The 11,160-nt window shown below is 32.1% G+C and overlaps 1 protein-coding gene across 1 annotated transcript in view; it reads left to right on the top strand.

The window, feature by feature from the left end:
- Window positions 1-5,021, top strand: part of LOC144837513 (epididymis-specific alpha-mannosidase-like) — a 128,299-nt gene extending 123,278 nt beyond the window's left edge. The window contains exon 20 of the mRNA XM_078692666.1: window positions 5,010-5,021. The gene's annotated coding sequence lies outside the window, so the exon portion shown is untranslated. The remainder of the gene's footprint in view (window positions 1-5,009) is intronic.
- Window positions 5,022-11,160: the final 6,139 nt, after the last annotated feature.

Genomic DNA, 11,160 nt, shown 5'->3' with positions numbered 1-11,160 from the left:
CTTTCGACCATTCACGGCCGAGCTAGCATCGAGGAACCTCCCATACTGTATGATCATCAATCATCTTAATTGTAATTGTTCCTATCATCCATATCTATAAAGATAAGATGACAAGTAATAAAGCTGTTTGTATCCTTTACAACACATGGTTAATATGTTCATTTTCTCAAATTAACAGAGGAGCAAATAAATTGAATAATTAGACTAAACACCAAGAATGTTTTTCCTTAGAACATCATCATTACTTACTTTGCTTACACAGCACAGCAGCTTCCTCAGAATATCATCGTAAGATTTTTTCCTAAATTTCATCGCAGTCTATTTCTCGTTCTTACAAAACATCTTGGTCAAATTTTAAAAGCTTGTTTAATTAGGTTTGAAAAATAAGATATTTCCATATCTAGCTCATTCTAAGACTCACTTGTCGTAGGCCTACTTAGAAACTCTGATACTGCAGAAGAAAATAACAGCCAAAGTCAATATTTTCATTGTAACTTCTTAGGCAATGTGGATGCTCAAGCTTCTATTAATTCAGCTAGCTTACATATTGACTTGCCAGTTATACTGTCCAGTTGAATCAACGCAACAATTATACAGGGAAAAAAAGCTGCCAGTACCTACTGCATGTCATGGGTGGCAAAATGGAGTTTGTAAGTGTTCTGAAGCTGAGAAGTTTGTCAATTGTAGCAGTCAAAAGCTTACTCAATTTCCAATTGGAATCCCGAATGATACGCGTGCATTGTAAGTAATATCCTAGTTTATGTATTATAAACTCTCTTGGTCTTCTTTATTTACTAAGCTTACTTTTTATTGCTAGTGTTTACTACTATTGCTTCCACATAGTACAATTTCCTATGGCGTTCTTGTGCCGGCTTCGTGAAAAGAACTCATAATTTGAAATCCTGGTAGTAACTCTACACATTTTGGTGCTAAATACCATCTTTAATATTTAGCAACATTCTTACAAATTAACAGTAGTAGAGTAGCAGTATCTGCGCAGTTTGTTAACTAAATTGTTTTTATTTTGTTTCAGGAACGTAGGAAACAATATGATTAATTCTGTACCGGATCTGCGCCATCTTGCTGATCTGCAAAGCATGTAAGTTATTCAATTGACGGACAATCTGTTTATTCGTTGGATTGTCAGTAATTGTCAAACTGATCGATGGATAAAATCATAAAATACTTGCATATATCTATCTTTATATATTTTGAATTGGTCATGGTACCTCGCTATATTTATTGTAAACTTTAAATGTTTGTGTACTTGCAGTAACCTTAACATAAATAACCTTAGCGAAGTTCCAACACTACCAAAGACAATGGGTACAATGTAAGTTTATACTTTTAGTACTTTTAGGATCTAATAATCCAGAGATGCCAGTAAAATAATAATGTGTTTAGCGCACATATCCACGAAAGTGCTGAAGGTGTTTGTGGAAAAACTAATCTGTAAACCTAAAAACTACCAAATCTAGAAAAAACCCACATAACTTTTTTAAGAAAAAAAAGGAACAATTCTGAATGTAACAATACTCAAAATATAAATATATAATATTGAAAGTCTTTTTCCTTTGTTTGTATAGAGATCTTTCTGAAAATGTAATTCAAAATTTCAGCACAGAATTTGTGGGTATGACATACTTAGTCAAGCTGTAAGTATAATTCTAAATTTTAGGTAGTAAACAAGTATATAAACAAGTATATAAACAAGTAAACAAGTATTTAAACAAGTAAACAAGTATATAAACAAGTATATAAACAAGTAAACAAGTATATAAACAAGTAAACAAGTATATAAACAAGTAAACAAGTATATAAACAAGTATATAAACAAGTAAACAAGTATATAAACAAGTATATAAACAAGTAAACAAATATATAAACAAGTAAACAAATATATAAACAAGTAAACAAGTATATAAACAAGTATATAAACAAGTAAACAAGTATATAAACAAGTAAACAAATATATAAACAAGTATCTACCTTTTAGTACTATAATAAATAGATATTCTTTAATTGTTTCCAAGCATTATTTTGTGTTTATTGAGTAACATTAATTTAATTTGACATACCAAAAAAATAAATGTTATTCTTTTTTGTTTATAGAAATATAAAACGCAATTTGTTAAAGAACTTGCCTGATGGTGGATTTACAGGATGCTCTTGGCTTTCAAAACTGTAAGAACATCATAATCTATTATTTATTATGATTTATAATATTCTAAATAAAGAGAACCATTTGTTGAGATATCTTTGAGGGTACACTAGTTTCTCACGTCAAAAGGTGGATTACCCTATTCAATGTCAAATGGTTAAAGTTAGTACAATATTTTTCACCTCAATTGTCCTTCGCTGCCAGTAGGTCTTCATTCCTCCATGCTCTATTTAAATCATCTATCTTTACAATACAAAATGATAGGAAGTTGGGCTACAATAGCTTGAAGTACATAAATGTGAACCAACTAAAAGGTCTGGAATCATTAGGATATTTGTAAGTTACATTAGCGGTATCATTATCATTTGTGGTTTAACAGCATCATTATCATTTGATAACAGCTTCATTATCATTTGGTTTAACAGCATCATTATCATTTGCGGTTTAACAGCATCATTATCATTTGATAACAGCTCATCATTATCATTTGGTTTAACAGCATCATTATCATTTGCGGTTTAACAGCATCATTATCATTTGCTGTTTAACAGCATCATTATAATTTGCGGTTTAACAGCATCATTATCATTTGATAACAGCTTCATTATCATTTGATAACAGCTTCATTATCATTTAGTTTAACAGCATCATTATCATTTGATAACAGCTTCATTATCATTTGGTTTAACAGCATCATTATCATTTGCGGTTTAACAGCATCATTATCATTTGCTGTTTAACAGCATCATTATCATTTGCGGTTTAACAGCATCATTATCATTTGATAACGGCATCATTATCATTTGATAACAGCTTCATTATCATTTGGTTTAACAGCATCATTATCATTTGCGGTTTAACAGCATCATTATCATTTGCTGTTTAACAGCATCATTATCATTTGCTGTTTAACAGCATCATTATCATTTGCGGTTTAACAGCATCATTATCATTTGTGGTTTAACAGCATCATTATCATTTGCGGTTTAACAGCATCATTATCATTTGATAACAGCATCATTATCATTTGGTTTAACAGCATCATTATAATTTATTAACAGCTTCATTATCATTTGCGGTTTAACAGCATCATTATCATTTGTGGCTTAACAGCATCATTATCATTTGATAACAGCTTCATTATCATTTGCGGTTTAACAGCATCATTATCATTCATGGTTTAACAGTTTCATTATCATTTGCGGTTTAACAGCATCATTGTCATTTGTGGTTTAACAGCATCATTATTATTCATGGTTTAACAGCATCATTATCATTTGCTGTTTAACAGCATCATTATCATTTGTGGTTTAACTGCATTATTATCATTTGATAACAGCATCATTATCATTTGCTGTTTAACAGCATCATTATCATTTGCTGTTTAACAGCATCATTATCATTTGTGGTTTAACTGCATTATTATCATTTGATAACAGCATCATTATCATTGTGGTTTAACAGCATCATTATCATTTGCGGTTTAATAGAATCATTATCATTTGCAGTTTCACAGCTTCATTATAATTTGTGGTTTAACAGCATCATTATCATTCGTGGTTTAACAGTTTCATTATCATTTGTGGTTTAACAGCATCATTATCATTTGTGGTTTAACAGCATCATTATAATTTGCGGTTTAACAGCTTCATTATCATTCGTGGTTTAACAGTTTCATTATCATTTGTGGCTTAACAGCATCATTATCATTTGATAACGGCATCATTATCATTTGTGTTTTTTCACTATCATAAATAAATAAAGTTACTAATGTATATAAATATTATTTTCTCTTTTAATTGTAAGGTTCTTGCAAAAAAATAGCATTACTGACATCGATCCCGCTGCCATGAAAATAATCTGCAAATATGGTAATGAAATGTAAGTAATACATGTCTAAACAATGTATACAAATTAAAGGTAGAATTTCATGTTATAGTAGTGATGGCACAGATACAAAAAAATTAGAGCTGATGGAGAGTGAAATGTTTGCCACTTCTGAGAAAATGAAAACATATTTATTTACTAAACATTTGGCAAATAGCCAAGAGGAAACCATGAACCAATGGCAAGTGGCAATCTAATGAACATGACTTTTTGAAAGACTAAAGAAGAAATTTAGATAAATAGATATTTCTCTTAAGCTTGATTTCCATTAAATCGCTACACTGTATCGCCGACAGTTGTTCCTGACTTAGGATAGCGATTTTATGGAAACCAAGCTTTTCTGCATAATTATAAAATGTTTGTCAGAATGTAAGAGAAAAGCAGGTCATATGTGCCACCACTCTATACCTTTCATAACCATTAAAAAACATTATGCTTCACTGCCAAAAAGCAATACTACTGGCCACTTTTTAGAAATGGCTATAATAGAAACCATAGTCATTAAAACATGAATAATTGTTTGTTACATACTGTACATATTTTGCAGAAACTTTGGCACGAATAAGCTCACAGCTATAAGACCAGGTTTCTTTAATGGCTGCTCAATAGTTGACGATTTGTAAGTATGTAGGCCTACTGAATTAAATTTAAAATATCATGTAAATTTATAGATATTCTAGTCTAAAACTTATATCTATTCCTGATGACACTTAATATACAGTTGTCAAAGAATGTTGATTTCTAGAAACCAAATACAACTTTTAAAAACTTAAATTACTGTATATCTTGCAGTATATCAAAATAATTAAATTATTTACTTTTCAGATATTTGAGAGATAACATAATATCTAAGCTACCTGATTATCTCTTTCAAAATCCAGAATCTAAAGATGCTTTTGGGGTTGAACTTGGATCAGTGTAAGTACGTTACAGAAAGAGGAATATTATTGGTCAGTCCCAGGGTCAGTCAACTCTCCAAACTGGACTCTCTAAAACTGGAAACTCTCCCAAAACCAGAGTTTTATTAAGTTCCAAAATGTTCCAAATTAAGTAATTTTAACGACAATAAATATTACCATATTAGTTCCATTTTCCATAAAAGTATTTGTTACAAAATTTGTTACAAGTTATACCTTGGGAATACAAATTGTTGTTTCATCATCAAAAGTAAAATCTTGTATATTGTTTTTAGTCGCGTGTACGCGACTCTATAGTTCACTATGTCGGTCGGTCTGTCTGTCTGTCTGTCTGTCTGTCTGTCGGTCCGGTATCACTATGCATTGTAGCACGCGACTTAATGGCTGTTGGCCTTGTTCTTCATACAATTTGTTTCTCTTTACAGTCATTTCAATAACATGTCACTTGAAGAGATTGGTGTAAACACATTCTATGGAGTTGGACATTGTCAACTACTGTAAGTACTCCCTTAGCAGGTACATGAGGCTTAAGCTCTGTCTACACTATCAAACAAGTTGGACAACAAAAGTGATATGCCCAAATATGGTAGTGACATGTTTAAATATGGTAGTGATATGACATCATCATGTCCATATATGGGCACATATTTTTGTTGTCACATAAAGTTTGATAGTGTAGACAGAGCTTTAGACGGTAGTTTATTTATTATCAAAGTTAGAGATTTAGCCTAGTTAAAATAAAGTTGTAATTGTCATTAAGAGTTAAATTCATGTTTCACAACGTTTTGAAGTATGGTAAATTTGAGAAACTTCTTTCTTACTTGTTTATATATTTTTATTCAATGTTATTACTTATTTATTTCTCATTTTGAATGTTTCTTGATAACTTCAGGCTTTAAAGATGTATTGTCCCCCAAAAACATGAAAAATGAAGATTAATTAAATCAGACTTTGAATATGTTATTTTGTGGTTTTAATAAAGTTAATCACGTCCATAGAAAAATAACAAAAAAATAATGTTTTCACTTGTAAAATGACAAACTAAATGGTTAAATCCAACCAAAAACCCATTGGCTGGCAGCCAATTTAACAATTTTTTGCTTTAAATTACATTTTTTTCAGGTAAATACATTTGTTTTCGACCTAATTTTTATTACTATTATGTTACATTAAAATTGAATATTCAACAAAAAAATTTTTAAGAATTATTTTTTCAGGGGGACAATACATCTTTAACTTATTTTTTTGGTTTGCCTTTTAGATCATTGACTATGAATCGATTGAAATATATTCCGAAAGCTGTGACAAATTTGAATGTATTAAACTACATGTAAGAAATTTATGAAAAAAACTGGTGATTATAGTAGTGATAGATTTTGGGTTTAAAAAAATATATAAATTACTATAATTAATACTGATACACAATACTGTGTATCATAGAGTGGTAGATTAAATCTAATTTAATCTAACCTCTAGGTAGTTATTGTGACATGATTACCAATTTTAATATTGTTTAAAGGTTTAAAGAATAAACACTAGTAAAAGTTAGGTTTGCAGTGTACCATGAAATTCCAAAAGGAAATTAAGCAGAGTGGAGCTTGCCTTCCAATCCCAAGGTCCAGGGTTCAATCCTGACCTAGCACCAACAACTCACAACTCTTTCAACTCCACTCCCTCAAATGAGGCGTAGTTTTTAATGAACGATAAATTATAAAATAGTTTATTCATCCTGTAATTAGCGCGTTACTTGCTGTTGGATGCGTATGAAATATATTTTGAAAAAGTATGGTTGTGTATATCTTGACATTTCAGCTGAAGACAACCGTCTTCAGCTGTTTGTTCTTATTCGTAAGTGTATATTTTCACAATGTAATTCCATTTTGTTTGTAGTCTTCTTGGTAACAATATGATAACTGAAATACCAGATTTTGCCTTTAACGGTTCAAGACAAGTTCTTGGGATATTCCTGGATGTAAATCAACTGCAAAGAATTCCGAAGAATGCATTTGCAAATTTGAAACAATTAAAAGAACTGTACGTTTTGTAATTTGTATCATAATTAGAATAAAATATTGATATCCATGAACTGAAGCTTGCTTTATTTTTAATATATTCTAATTCAAATTTATTTAATATTCATTTTTTTATTTATTTTAAAGATATCTATTCAAAAACAAGATAGTTACAATAGAATTGGGTGCCTTTAAAGATAATCCATTGGAAAAACTGTAAGTATTTTATCAGTTTGGGCTTTTCAACTTCACATATTAAAGAGTATTTAATTTCATAAAGTACATCACATAGTCAACCAAAAATTTCTTTACAGGTATCTTTTTGAAAATAATTTGGTAACCATACCGCAAAATTTATTTAGGACACCATCTCGAACTATCACCACCTTGTGAGTAAATTTTTAAATCGTATGTATATTTTTGTAAACAAGCTAACAGGTAAAATTTACCTTATAAACAAAAACAGTAAAGGATGTTAGAAAAATAGTTTAGAATTAGAATAAAATATTGTGAATGCCAAAAGCTAAATATTCACTCTTGTTATGTAGTGATTCAGGGATATTCAATTGTTATATGTTATGCATATCATATCATTGTAATAGTCAAATAATGTTTTTAAATGTATCAAAACTGAAATGATTCCTTCTTTTTAGGCATTTATTTTTTAGTCCGGTGAAAACTATTCATTCTTCAGCTTTCATAGAGCTGGCGGACAATGCTACAATGTAAGAAAATAAAGATTCACCATTGGCTGTCTGACACTTTTGCTTGCAACAAATTGATAAACTGGGGTATATGATGAAAATGTTCATCTGGTTTGAAGATATGTTAGTAATTTTGGTTTGTCAAAATAAAATTTTAAAATAAAACTGGGGTATAAGTTCACAAACCTAATGTTACATTAACAAATTTTGAATAATGGTTATATAATAATGACATGGTTATGATGTTAAAATAATATTCTAAAATTTTAAGCAACTTGTATTTACTTATATCTTAGTATTGGAACTTGTAGTCAACTGGAGAATATTCCTAAATTACAAGCTAATGTAACTATGTGAGTATTGTTATGTAATAAGGTACATTTTCGCTGCATTTTATATGATATATATTTTATATACAAACATACAAAAATAATGATACAGTTTATGAGTCATTTGAAGAAGAAATTACCCAAAACAGTAGCTAATAGTGTGTTCTCTTTTTTCAACGACCAAGGACTGATGACCAACCTAGGTCAGGTCAACCGATGTGTCGCTGGTCATTGCCTGGACCTAGAGATCATGAAACATGAGACAAACTTTCCAATATTTCCACATGCGCACAATGAACTAACATGACATTGTTTGTCGCAGATTGAAAGCTCTCTATTATGTGTAGTATAGTACAGTATCAACATGAAATATTGCGCAAAATATAAATATGTAAATAATTTTTTTTAAACACAGGACATGCATGAGTGAATTCACAGTGCCCAAACTGGAATTTCCAATGATCATGTGCTCCACTTTGAAAGGATACGGTTACCAGTGTCACTTAGTGTTTAGACATTGCTTTTGTATACCTTGCCCGAAAGGTTACTTTGGTAGCAGTGGGATGTCTAATGGTTGTAACGCATGTCCACCAGGTAATAAACAATATTAGTCAGTGACGGCTATGAGCACTCACTGTCTAAATCCAGGGGCCCCCAGAGCTTAAGGTGCCATGGAGCATGAAAAGCCTCAATGCAACTATACTACCCAGTGTGTTGGAGGTCCCTTCAGGAGTGCTAAACAAGGGCCTCTGTCCCCCCTGCGTTACGCCATTGACATTAGTTTGACTCACATTTATAACTGAGCCAAGGATAATAAAATGAAATTTATCCCACTTTTTAAAACCCAATAGGAATAAGGCAGAGTGAAATCTCTTCACTAAAGTGCAAAACTTACATTAATATAAAGCTCTGTCTACACTATCAAACTAGTTCGACAAAAAGTGTGATGTACCCAAATATGGCAGTGACATGACATCATGTCCATATATGGGCACATCACATTTTTTTGTCACATAAAGTTTGACAGTATAGACAGATCTTAAGTCTATAAATATTCCTCACAATCAGAATCTGAGCAAATTTGTGCATGAACATTCGATTCAAGATGGAACCAGTTGATTAATTGATTAAACATTTCTCCAAAACAAATAATAAATGTTTTGGGTTTGATATTTAATTTTGTTTACTAAACCATTCTTTAATAAAAATAATATCTTGTTTTCAGGTGGTTATTATCTAGATGAAATCGGAGTCGCAAATGGTTTAACATACTACGATAACTGTAAAACATGTAAACACGGTACATACGTCCCACCAGGACGCCCTGGAAGATCTGAATCTGACTGCCAAGTTTGTCCATTTGGTACTCAAACCAATCGGGTCGCTGGATCTCGTGCCTGCCGTTGTATCAACAATTACTACCGTATAGATCGTTTTGGAAGGTGCTTTATGTGTACCAAAAGAGGAATTGTCTGTCCTTTTGAATACCAACTACTTAAGCCTGGATTTTGGTGGTATTGGCAATCAGATGAGGATTTTTACAGTTATTCAAATTTCACTTGGGCTCTTAAACAAGAAAATTATACAGCAATTAATGGCGTTGATAACACACTACTTTTTGTTGGATCTCTTCCATTTGCTCAAGAGTGTCCACGACCGAAGAGTTGCCCTGGAAACACAATAAAGACAAGTTGTGCTGATGGCTTCACAGGGTGGATGTGTTCACAGTGCGAGAACGGCTTTTACCCTTGGTTTGATTCATGTAATAAGTGTCCATCAGTTTGGCATTTTTTTCTGGTATATGGTATCATCATCCTGGCTTTGCTCATTCTGATTGGTTTAATTTTCTGGATAGATTCAAAACGGAGTACCGATTCTGAAGCGAGAACGACAGCTGATATGATACTAGCCAGAGCTAAGATTGTCATTGGGTTTTATCAAGTCCTTGCTGGAATATTCAGTACATTAAATTACATTCACTGGCCTCGGGCTCTGGCAAATATTGGACAACATTTGCAGAACATTGCTCTTAACATCATCAAGATCGCCAGTCCTCAGTGTCTTGACCCGCGATTCAAGTTGAATGCGTATCGTGAATTCATATTTGGAATCACATGCCCAATATTGATGATAATATTAACTATCTTCATTTACCTCATTAAGAATCTCATTTTGAAATTTACAATACCAAAATATGATCGTCCATTAAAAATGGCAGAAACCAAGCGACTCTGTTTTCAATATACACTGTCTCTTCTTTTTCTTACATATCCCAATTCCTGTAACACAATCTTCTCCCTCTTTCCGTCAATCTGTCAAGCATTCTGGGTTGATGACTTACAAAGTGACGTACAAAGTAGACTCAAGTCAGATTATTCTATCTCTTGCGAAGAGGACCGTTACACAATTTATATGTACGCTGCTTATGTAAGCCTTCTATATGTCGTAGGTTTTCCGTTAGGGTTGTTATTTTTGCTTTGGAGATTCAGGTTCGAGTGCATTCTGTCAACTCACAAAATGAGTGACCCTCTCTTAGAGATTTCAGGCGACTCAGAAACCATCTACTATCAAGATCCAAGTAACTTAGACTTTGTCGATGATACTATGTCACAGAAGACTGATATTACCATCAAGAAAACATCTGGTTTAAGTGATCCTTACGGGCTCCGAGCTTTCCATGAAAGTTATAACTCAAGATGCTGGTTCTGGGAAGTGGTAGAGTTAGTTCGCAAGCTTACGCTGACATCTCTTGTCATTTTCTTCGGCTCGACAAGTAGAACACAGATTGGAGCAGCTGCGTTTCTGGCAATACTCTTCTTGATTCTGCATGTAGCATTCCAACCAATGAAAGACACCTTTGAACACTGGTTGCAGTTGTTGTCATTGGCAACTATTGTTCTCAATCTTCTGATAGGTGTGATCCTGATGGTTCCTGTTGATGACAGTAAAAAGCAGAGTACGCTGGATAAAGCGGATGATCTTGGGGTTCAGATAATCCTTATAATTGTTGATTTTGGAATCATCTTGCTGTTCACAGGTAAATAGTGGATAATTCATTCATTTTATTTCAGATAAATATCCATAAAGAACATAACAAAAACATAAAATTAATATAAACTGATTTTAAACCATTTATGGTACAATTTTGAC

Source organism: Antedon bifida, chromosome 3, assembly GCF_963402885.1.
Source record: "Antedon bifida chromosome 3, ecAntBifi1.1, whole genome shotgun sequence".
Lineage (NCBI taxonomy): Eukaryota > Metazoa > Echinodermata > Crinoidea > Comatulida > Antedonidae > Antedon > Antedon bifida.
Note: the sequence above shows the minus strand (reverse complement) of the source record. Positions and strands in the feature narration are given on the sequence as shown.